General features: G+C 39.5%; 1 protein-coding gene across 1 annotated transcript in view; it reads left to right on the forward strand.

Moving 5' to 3' along the window:
• ZDHHC15 (zinc finger DHHC-type palmitoyltransferase 15) overlaps positions 1 to 5320 on the forward strand; it is a 131425-nt gene extending 126105 nt beyond the window's left edge. Inside the window, exon 12 of the mRNA XM_060087758.1 lies at positions 323 to 5320. The gene's annotated coding sequence lies outside the window, so the exon portion shown is untranslated. The remainder of the gene's footprint in view (positions 1 to 322) is intronic.
• Positions 5321 to 11801: the final 6481 nt, after the last annotated feature.

Genomic DNA, 11801 nt, shown 5'->3' on the forward strand with positions numbered 1-11801 from the left:
TTATTATGTATGTGTACTAGAGTAAATGTGGAAAATACAAGTAGAAAGTAGAGAAAATGAAAATAAATTACCCATGAATCCACCACTTCCAACAACTTAGTGTATTTCATTGGTCTTTGTTCCAGATAATGATTCTGGGTTAAAAATAAGTATAACTTTGTATATATAATTTTGCATCCTGCATTTTTCACTTAATATTTTTCAATGCTGACCCATACTCTTCAAAAATATATAACAGTTGCATATAATTGTCAATGAATGTTACCATGTGGATATTTACAGTAGTTTAGCTCACTTGTGAATTTCTTTTTTTCATTCCCAGGACCCTCTATCTCCAATGAAGCTTACAGAGTTCAGTGTTGGGAACCATTCTAATCTTCAGAATAAGTCACCATGGCAGATTGGAAGCTTCACAATTTGAATGCATCCCATCAAATACTTGCTGTGCAGATAGATGTTTCAGGACTTTACAGGTTATTTAATTTACTAGCTGAACTCATCAATCTGGTAGCAATTAATTCAAGCCAGTCTTCCTCTGCTTCTTTCTTCATTTCCCCTCTCCCCATCTGTGAAAGCCTAAATGTAACATATTTATCTTTCCAGAGGCTCTTTTCATTCCTCTTGTCAGGTAAAGGGGAACTCAAAAGACTTCCTTGGAGTCTTTAACTCCCCTAGAAAGACTGTTAATCATAGAGTCTTTGTTTTATTGAGGGGAATCAGACTAGCTTGCTGCTTGTACACATGTGCATTTATAAGCATGCATATGTGCAGCATATTTACACAAAATTCTTCTGTGGTGTTGTGAAAATTGAGGCTTAAAAAATCTGAAGTTTTTATTCAATCATATTTTTTTAAATAGCCATTTAAATATTTGCTGAGCTGTGAACACCTTCCCTATATCAGGTACCTAAAATTCAAGAGGGAGATTCAACACTGTGATCAAGGTCCTCAAATTGGGAATTGAACAACTATGTAAAACCTGTTCTCTGTCATAGATGTGTGGTATTCCTGAAAACACCACAGCTAAGAGAGAAGATCAGATCAGATTTCCATTTTATTTAACATAATGATTGGTGTTTTAAAGACTTTTAATGCCACGCTGTGGTAAAATTCTCCAATAACGTTTATTCTTTTTTCTGCTACCTAGCTTTATTTTAGCCTTTATGAATTACTCTTATGATGAAAGAAAAACTATAAGCCTAAGTTATGGACCATTGGCTTTAAGGGGTTTAAGGATGATGTTCAGGTTAAATTACAATACTGTTAATAAGGGTGAAGTTTCACAGTTGAAATTAGCCTAAGGATTAGCACTAAAGATATTTTTTTCACAACAGGGATTAGTGTACAGATAGTGAAAAACCTAACAGTAATATGCCAATTCTTTCTCCTTTTTCTTTTCTTTTTTTTCTTTTAGTTCCAGTAGTAGTGCAGCCATTAAGATAGTTTACATCCATTTCCCAATTTATTTATAATAAGCCTTTATTTTAGTCCTAGTGCCTGAATCAATGAGTATGGACATTAATGCTGCTTCTCTATAATAATAATACCTAAGAGTATTGATGGTTTTCATTTCTCAGTCAGTCATAGTGCCCAGCTGCTAACAATAGAAGTCCCAACTCTTACAGAGATCAGTGAGTTAGAGGCATCGTACTGATATCAAGTTGTTGAGCTCCTAGAGGGATGTTAGTTTTGCTAAATTATTCCCCCTAAAACCTTTTTGAGTAAAAAAGAATTGCCTGCCACAAACAATTCAGTGTTCAGATTCCAGTAGAGCTGTGAATGTGAGCAATTCAGCTACTTAAAGCAACAAAAGACATGTTCATTTGAATCCTCTAGGTAATTTTGGTCACAGTAAGACTTTCAGCATAAATTAAATGGATTGTGATTGTGGCCAGCATTTCATTTAAAAGGATACTAGACATGACTAAATCTATTAGGGCCAGGGACTGTTTCTCAAACTCAGATGCCAAGAACCAGCCTAGAGGACTATGCACACTGGGTTTCATGAAGAAATCGTGTATGTTCAGATGGGAAGATACTTCTTCCCCTTCCTCTTTCCCTTTAAAACACTCTCTTGTTTGGGTTAATCTTGAAAGCATATTTGATCATCCACATGGTCTTATGTTTGACAAGCCTTGCCTTATATTCATATAGAAATGCACCTTTCCTAAAGGTAGGGCTGTTGCTTACTCCACAGCCAGTAGGCCTCAAAGCAATCTTTCCCATCCATCATCTTCTGCCAAGAGTTTAGGCAGAATAGCTGCTAACTATGATTCAAAGTCAGGAAGGAATCAAGAACTTATTTAATGAATAGAGTGTATCAGCACTCAGCACTCATAGAAATCAGGTCATAAAAGACAGTGTCAGGGAACTACAAAAAAGCACTGGAAGGGTAAAGCTCAGGAAAGCTATAATGCAAAGTTGATTGTTTAATGTCTTACAGACTTACACTGTCTTCAAAAGGCCAAATAAATCAGGGTTTTACCTGGGGGCTTAGGGAAATAAAGAAACCCTATTCCTATCTCTGAACCTTTATTCCAATAGCTTATAGATTCTGATAATTCTCTATAATAATAATACCTAAGAGTATTGATGGTTTTCATTTCTGTCAGTCATAGTGCCCAGCTGCTAACAATAGAAGTCCCAACTCTTACAGAGATCAGTGAGTTAGAGGCATCGTACTGATATCAAGTTGTTGAGCTCCTAGAGGGATGTTAGTTTTGCTAAATTATAGGTCATTGAGTATTGACTTCTGTACCTAGACACCACCACCCCCCAATTGGTTGACTATTTATAAGGAAGACAGACAGGTTTGTTTGATAATTAGCATACCCTGATCTGGCTCCTTTGCTTGCTTTTCCTTGGGGCCACATCCAATAACCTCTATGGGATCTCATTCCCCAATCTTTGGTACCCAGCTTCCCCATTTGCAAAACAAAGACACTCGTTAGGATCATACAGGTGAAAGGTGCTATGTAACTCCCCAGTGCTCTTATATGTCCTTCATTGCAGGAATGGAATGCAAAGTTTAACCAGAACAGTATTTCTAAACAAATCAGTGTGCTCCATTCTTTCTTCCACACTCTCATTGATGATTTGTTCTTGCAGAACTTAGAGTACCTTATTAATGTTATTCCATTCATTCCAACAATGTCCTTGGAAAGAGGTGGAATAGAAGTGATTTTCCCCATGGTACAACCTTAAAAATTAAGGACAAGGGCTTCCCTGGTGGCGCAGTGGTTGGGAGTCTGCCTGCCGATGCAGGGGACGTGGGTTCGTGCCCCAGTCCGGGAAGATCCCACGTGCCACTGAGCGGCTGGGCCTGTGAGCCATGGCCGCTGAGCCTGCGCGTCCGGAGCCTGTGCTCCACAGCAGGAGAGGCCACAACAGTGAGAGGCCGGCGTACCGCAGAAAAATATATTAAAAATTTAAAAAGATAAATAAATAAATAAAATTTAAAAAAATTAAGGACAAAAGAAATGAAGCACCCTCCAAAAGCACATAGCTGTCTGGGACAGAACTCACAGTTGCCATGTCCAGTGCATGGTTAGAGTGACTTGGCTTCCCAGTACTCTGGGATAACCATGAAGCAGCTTAGAACACTGAGAGCAATTGGGGCAGGACCACATTTCAGAAGAGTCTCACTTTGTCCAAAATCTGAAAGTATGCAATTTATACAATTCTTATTTTCTATGTGATAGAAATGTAATATGTGCCTCTTTCCCCCTCTGGCCCCATGTGACACATATATTTCACACTGTGTGGCATCATCCAGTGCCATTATGTCCTCTGGCACCCATAGAGCCCACTCTCAGGATTGTCTTTGCCAGAGAAAAGAATGTGCTTCCTCATGTTTATGCCAAGTTGCACAAAGTGTGGACATTGAGATTAATGAAGATTTAAGCACAATCCTAGCAGGTATAAGAATATTGAATATACATTATTGTAACGTGCATCTGAAATTTAATATGGCCCAAATTCATAGGAATGTAACCGTCATGCAAAGCCTGTCCCTTTCACCTATCATCACACATATACATCTATACATGTGTGCACACACACAGTGCTCCCAAAGCAGGCTGCCTCGTCATCAGGAGCAAATACTTTAAAGGAATGAGTCTCTGTCCTCTTAGAAAAATGTCCAACAACAGTCACTGCAAGTTAAGAATATTCCATTCATACATTCTAAAACTTCTGCTCCTAGAGTAGCTAAGGTACTCAGTTGGTGCCAAAGACATGTTCTGTGCCTCTATCAGAGTCACAGAAGGCAAGTGACAAGATTGTTAGACCTTTCCACAAGCCTCATGTTCTTTGAAAATTCATGAGTTCCATCTAATCAGTAGTAAATAGTTTATGAGGTATGGTACATCTGCATTTCTTTAACCAGAGCTATAATGTACCATATTAAATTGTAGTCTTTTGCATGCAGGTATTGTGTAATATAATAATGAATGGATGGCACCTAATAGCATGCAACCCATGACCGTTTACTTTCCCAAAAGGGCTAGGGCTGTGTCCCACACAGTGTTCAAAACTATTAAATGTATTATTTGAAGCAGTCTAGTATATGGCCATCAGCAGATTGAGTTAGACATGAATGTAATATAACAGGAAATAGATTCTTAGTAGGGAATGGTGTTAAAGGGGAAAAAAACAGTAACATAAGATGCATTTAAGGAATAATGGCTGTCATCCTGCTGGCTAAATCAGCAAAGGGATGCAGCAGGAAAGCTTGTACTGGGTCTTGGTAATATATGAAATGCATTGGAGACCCAGAAAAAGAAAAGCACTGGAGACCTCAGCAGTTAAGCTCAAGTTGCCAATTTGCTACAAATCCTTTTTTCCACCAATCTGCTCAAAGTAATTGTATATAATATTCTTAAAACCATGTGTCTTGCTACAAAAATACCCACAAATACTGACCAGCTTTATCTTCCCAAGTTCTTAATTAAAAGCATATGCATAAAATTGTCATTTCTTTTCTATATTATGGAGTTGTTAAACAATGTTGGCAAAGGCTAAAATTTCAGACCACCTTGATGGAAGCTTCTATACTTCTCATTTCATGGGTATAATAGTGGAGTTTGTTCACTCCCAGGTTGATTTGTATGGGGTATGTAGACTCCTCTTTAACATCTCATCTTCCAAACACCCCCCATCCCTGTGCTCAGTGTTTCTTATGTTCCTACATGGATATTAGTTGGGAAATTATCATCAATGGCTTTTAGATAGAATGCTGACTAGTCTAATGTCACTTAATCAAGTTCAGTCTGCTCAGCCTCACACATCTTTTGCCTTTCCCTCTGTTATTGTGATAACTAAAAAGAAAAAGAAAACTTATATGTCTAAGGGTGATATGAACTCTGGTTTCCTTTTTCTTACAGTGAAGACTATGTTTATTATTCTCCAGATGCATGTTAACTGAAAAAAAATACAGTGATGCTGAGAAAAGATTACAGTGGTCCACTTGCTCCTAAGTTATATCTTACCCTCAGAGAAACATTTGGAGAGACCCTTATTCATTAAGCCTCAGATAAGCTTCCCCTCAATAGATGCTTCATTTGCACAAAAAAAATCATTTTCAGACAGAATTAGCCAACAAGAAGGCAGAAGTCATTGAAAATGCAGAGCACTGAAAGCTGAAGTTTGGAACAAAATTGCTGACCATGACTAAATAATAATGGAGAATCACTTTGGAAAGGCCCAACCTGTAGAGGTCAGACTTAACACAAACCAGAAAGAAGTATTTTATTCCACTTCAGCTTATTTTAAAAGTACTTACTTTGACTAGGTAGACCTCAGAACATCTCAGTTGAAAAATCCCATTTCATTTATTCCAATGCATCAGCTACAAACAGCTTTAATTTGCATAACAAACACAATGTAAAAAATTCAAATACCAGAAACAAAGGTAGCTGATGATTCTAGATTTTTAAAATGCATAAAAGGGCAGAAGAGTAAGATGCGGAGATCACCTTCCTCCCCACAGATACACAAGAAATACATCTACACATGGAACAACTCCTACAGAACACCTACTGAACGCTGACAGAAGACCTCAGACCCCCCAAAAGGCAAGAAACTCCCCCACGTACCTGGGTAGGGCAAAAGAAAAAAGAATAAACAGAGACAAAAGGATAGGGACGGGACCTGCACCAGTGGGAGGGAGCCGTGAAGGAGGAAAGGTTTCCACACACTAGGAAGCTGCTTCACGGGCGGAGACTGCGGGTGGCGGAGGGGGAAGCTTCGGAGTAGCAGAGGAGAGCGCAGCCACAGGGGTGCGGAGGGCAAAGTGGGGAGATTCCCGCACAGAGGATCAGTGCCAACCAGCACTCACCAGCCCAAAAGGCTTGTCTGCTCAGCCGTTGGGGCAGGCGGGGCTGGGGGCTGAGGCTCGGGTTTCGGGTTTCAGTCAGAGCGCAGGGAGAGGACTGAGGTTGGTGGCATGAACACAGCCTGAAGGGGTTAGTGCACCACGGCTGGCCGGGAGGGAGTCCGGGAAAAAGTCTGGAGCTGCCAGAGGCAAGAGACTTTTTCTTCCCTCTTTGTTTCCTGGTGCATGAGGAGAGGGGATTAAGAGCGCTGCTTAAAGGAGCTCCAGAGATGGGCGCAAGCCGCGGCTAAAAGTGCGGACCCCAGAGACGGGCGTGGGACGCTGGGGCTGCTGCTGCCGCCGCCCAGAGGCCTGTGGGTGAGCGCAGGTCACTGTCCACGCCCCCTTTCCGGGGAGCCTGTGCAGCCCGCCACTGCTGGGCTCCCGGGATCCAGGGATGGCTTCCCCGGGAGAGCGCACGGCGCACCGCGGGCTGGTGCAACATCCCACCGGCATCTCCTGCCACAGGCTGACCCCACCCTCCGTAACCCTCCCTCCCACCGGCCTGAGTAAGCCAGAGCCCCTGAAGCAGCTTCTCCTTTAACCCTGTCCTGTCAGAGCGAAGAACAGACGCCCTCTGGCGACCTACATGCAGAGGTGGGGCCAAATCGAAAGCTGAGACCCAAGAGCTGTGAGAATAAAGGAGAGAAAGGGAAATCTCTCTCAGCAGCCTCAGAAGCAGCGGATTAAATCTCCACAATCAACTTGATGTACCCTGCATCTGTGGAATACATGAATAGACAACGAATCATCCCAAATTGAAGAGGTGGACTTTGAGAGCAAGATTTACGATTTTTCCCCCTTGTTCTCTTTTTGGGAATGTGTATGTGTATGCTTCTGTGTGAGACTTTGTCTGTATAGCTTTGCTTCCACCATTTGTCCCAGGGTTCAAACCGTCTGTTATTTTTTTTTTAATATTTTTAATAATTACTTTTTTATTTTAATAAAGCTATTATATTTTATCATACTTTATTCTATTTTACTTTATTTTCTCTCTTTCTCTTTTTCCTACCTTCCCTGATTCCTCCCTCCCTCCTTTCTTTCTTTCCTCCCTCCCTCCCTCCCTTCTTTCTTTCTTTTTTCTTTCTTTCTTTCTTGCTTGCTTGCTTTCTTCTACTAATTCTTTCTTTCTACTTTTTCTCCCTTTTATGCTGAGCCGGGTGGATGAAAGGCTCTTGGTGCTGCAGCCAGGAGTCAGTGCTGTGCCTCTGAGGTGGGAGAGCCAAATTCAGGACACTGGTCCACAAGAGAACTCCCAACTCCACATAATATCAAACGGCGAAAATCTCCCAGAGATCTCCATCTCAACACCAGCACCCAGCTTCACTCAACGACGAGCAAGCTATAGTGCTGATCACCCTATGCCAAGCAAATAGCAAGAGAGGAACATAACCCCACCCATTAGCAGAGAGGCTTCCTAAAAACATAATAAGGCCAGAGACACCCAAAAACATACCACCAGATGTGGACCCGTCCACCACAAAAACAAGATCGAGCCTCATCCAACAGAACACAGGCACTAGTCCCCTCCAACAGGAAGCTGACAAAACCCACTGAAAAAACCTTAGCCACTGGGGACAGACACCAAAAACAACGGGAACTATGAACCTGCAGCCTGCAAAAAGGAGACCCCAAACACAGTAAGATAAGCAAAATGAGAAGATAGAAAAACACACAGCAGGTGAAGGAGCAAGATAAAAACCAACCAGACGTAACAAATAAAGAGGAAATAGGCAGTATACGTGAAAAAGAATTCAGAATAATTATAGTAAAGATGATGCAAAATCTTGGAAATAGAAAGGACAAAATGAAAGAAACAGTTAACAAGGACCTAGAAGAACTAAAGATGAATCAAGCAATGATTAGAAACACAATAAATGAAAGTAAAAATACTCTAGATAGGATCAATAGCAGAATAACTGAGGCAGAAGAACGGATAAGTGACGTGGAAGATAAAATAGTGGAAATGACTGCTGCAGAGCAGAATAAAGAAAAAAGAATGAAAAGAACTGAGGACAGTCTCAGAGACCTCTGGGACGACATTAAATGCACCAACATTCAAATTATAGGGTTTCCAGAAGAAGAAGACGAAAAGAAAGGGACTGAGAAATTAGTTGAAGAGATTATAGTTGAAAACTTCCCTAATATGGGGAAGGAAATAGTTAATCCAGTCCAGGAGGCACAGAGATTCTCATACAGGATAAATCCAAGGAGAAACACGCCAAGACACATATTAATCAAACTGTCAAAAATTAAACACAAAGAAAACATATTAAAAACACCAAGGGAAAAACAACAAATAACACACAAGGGAATCCCCATCAGGATAACAGCTGATCTCTCCGCAGAAACTCTACAAGCCAGAAGGGAGTGGCAGGACATAATTAAAGTGATGAAGGAGAAAAACCAGCAACCAAGATTACTCTACCCAGCAAGGATTTCATTCAGATTTGATGGAGAAATTAAAACATTTACAGACAAGCAAAAGCTGAGAGAGTTCAGCACCACCAAACCAGCTTTACAACAAATGCTAAAGGAACTTCTCTAGGCAAGAAACACAACAGAAGGAAAAGACCTACAATAACGAACCAAAAACAATTAAGAAAATGGGAATAGGAACATACATCTCGAAAATTACCTTAAATGTAAATGGACTAAATGCTCCCACCAAAAGACACAGATTGGCTGAATGGATACAAAAACAAGACGCATATATATGCTGTCTATAAGAGACCCACTTCAGACCTAGAGACACATACAGATTGAAAGTAAGGGGATGGAAAAAGATATTCCATGCAAATGGAAACCAAAAGAAAGCTGGAGTAGCAATTCTTCTATCAGACAAAATAGACTTTAAAATAAAGAATATTAGAAGAGACAAAGAAGGACACTACATAATGATCAAGGGATCGATCCAGGAAGAAGATATAACAATTATAAATATTTATGCACCCAACATAGGAGCACCTCAATACATAAGGCAAATGCTAACAGCCATAAAAGGGGAAATCTACAGTAACACACTCATAGTAGGGGACTTCAACAGCCCACTTTCACCAATGGACAGATCATCCAAAATGAAAATAAATAAGGAAACACAAGCTTTAAATGATACATTAAACAAGATGGACTTAATTGATATTTATGGGACATTCCATCCAAAAACAACAGAATACACATTTCTCTCAAGTGCTCATGGAACATTCTCCAGGAAAAATCATACCTTGGGTCACAAATCAAGCCTTGGTAAATTAAAGAAAATTGAAATTGTATCAAGTATCTTTTCGACCACAATGCTATAAGACTAGATATCAATTACAGGAAATGATTGTGAAAAATACAAACACATGGAGGGTAAACAATACACTACTTAATAACGAAGTGATCACTGAAGAAATCAAAGAGGAAATAAAAAAAAACTAGAAAAAAAAGACAATGGAGACACCACAACACAAAACCTATGAGATGCAGCAAAACCAGTTCTAAGGGGGAATTTTATAGCAATACAATCCCACCCTAAGAAACAGGAAACACCTCAAGTAAACCACCTGAACCTGCATGTAAAGCAATTAGAGAAAGAAGAACAAAAAATCCCCAAAGTTAACAGAAGGAAAGATCATAAAGATCTTTCATAATAAAAGATCATAATCATAAAGATCAGGTCAGAAATAAATGAAAAAGAAATGAAGGAAATGATAGCAAAGATCAATAAAATTAAAAGCTTGTTCTTTGAGAAGATAAAAAAATTGATCAACCATTAGCCAGACTCATGCAGAAAAAAAAGGGAGAAGACTCAAATCAATAGAATTAGAAATGAAAAAAGAGAAGTATCAACTGACACTGCAGAAATACAAAAGATCATGAGAGATTACTACAAGCAACTCTATGCCAATAAAATGGACAACATGGAAGAAATGGACAAATTCTTAGAAATGCAAAACCTGCCAAGACTGAATCAGGAAGAAATAGAAAATATGAATAGGCCTATCGCAAGCACTGAAATTGAAACTGTGATTAAAAATCTTCCAACATACAAAAGCCCAGGACCAGATGGCTTCACAGGCGAATTCTATCAAACATTTAGAGAAGAGCTAACACCTATCCGTCTCAAACTCTTCCAAAATATAGCAGAGGGAGTAACACTCCCAAACTCATTCTACAAGGCCACCATCACCTTGATACCAAAACCAGGCAAGGATGTCACAAAGAAAGAAAACTACAGGCCAATATCACTGATGAACATAGATGCAAAAATCCTCAACAAGATACTACCAAACAGAATCCAACAGCACATTAAAAGGATCATACACCATGATCAAGTGGGGTTTATTCCAGGAATGCAAGGATTCTGCAATATACACAAATCAATCAACGTGATACACCATATTAAAAAATTGTAGGAGAAAAACCATATGATCATCTCAATCGATGCAGAGAAAGCTTTCGACAAAATTCAACACGCATTTATGATAAAAACCCTGCAGAGAGTAGGAATAGAGCGAACTTTCCTCAACATAATAAAGGCCATATATGACAAACCCACAGCCAACATCGTCCTCAATGGTGAAAAACTGAAACCATTTCCACTAAGATCAGGAGCAAGACAAGGCTGCCCACTCTCACCAATATTATTCAACATAGTTTTGGAAGTTTTAGCCACAGCAATCAGAGAAGAAAAGGAAATAAAAGGAATCCAAATTGTAAAAGAAGAAGTAAAGCTGTCACTCTCTGCAGATTACATGATACTCTACATAGAGAATCCTAAAGATGCTACCAGAAAACTACTAGAGCTAATCAATGAATTTGGTAAAGTGGCATGATACAAAATTAATGAACAGAAATCTCTGGCATTCCTGTACACTAATGATGAAAAATCAGAAAGTGAAATCAAGAAAACACTCCCATTTACCATTGCAACAAAAAGAATAAAATATCTAGGAATAAACCTACCTAAGGAGACAAAAGACCTGTATGCAGAAAATTATAAGACACTGATGAAAGAAATTAAAGATGATGCAAATAGATGGAGAGATATACCATGCTCCTGGAATGGAAGAATCAATATTGTGAAAATGACTCTACTACCGAAAGCAATCTACAGATTCAGTGCAATCCCTATTAAACTACCACTGGCATTTTTCACAGAACTAGAACAAAAAATTTCAAAATTTGTTTGGAAAAACAAAAGACCCCTAATAGCCAAAGCAATCTTGAGAACGAAAAATGGAGCTGGAGGAATCAGGCTCCCTGAGTTCAGACTATACTACAAAGCTACAGTAATCAAGACAGTATTGTACTGGAACAAAAACAGAAAGATAGATCAATGGAACAGGAGAGAAAGCCCAGGGATAAACCCACACACATATGGTCACCTTATCTTTGATAAAGGAGGCAGGAATGTACAGTGGAGAAAGGACAGCCTCTTCAA

Source organism: Mesoplodon densirostris, chromosome X (genome assembly GCF_025265405.1).
Source record: "Mesoplodon densirostris isolate mMesDen1 chromosome X, mMesDen1 primary haplotype, whole genome shotgun sequence".
NCBI lineage: Eukaryota > Metazoa > Chordata > Mammalia > Artiodactyla > Ziphiidae > Mesoplodon > Mesoplodon densirostris.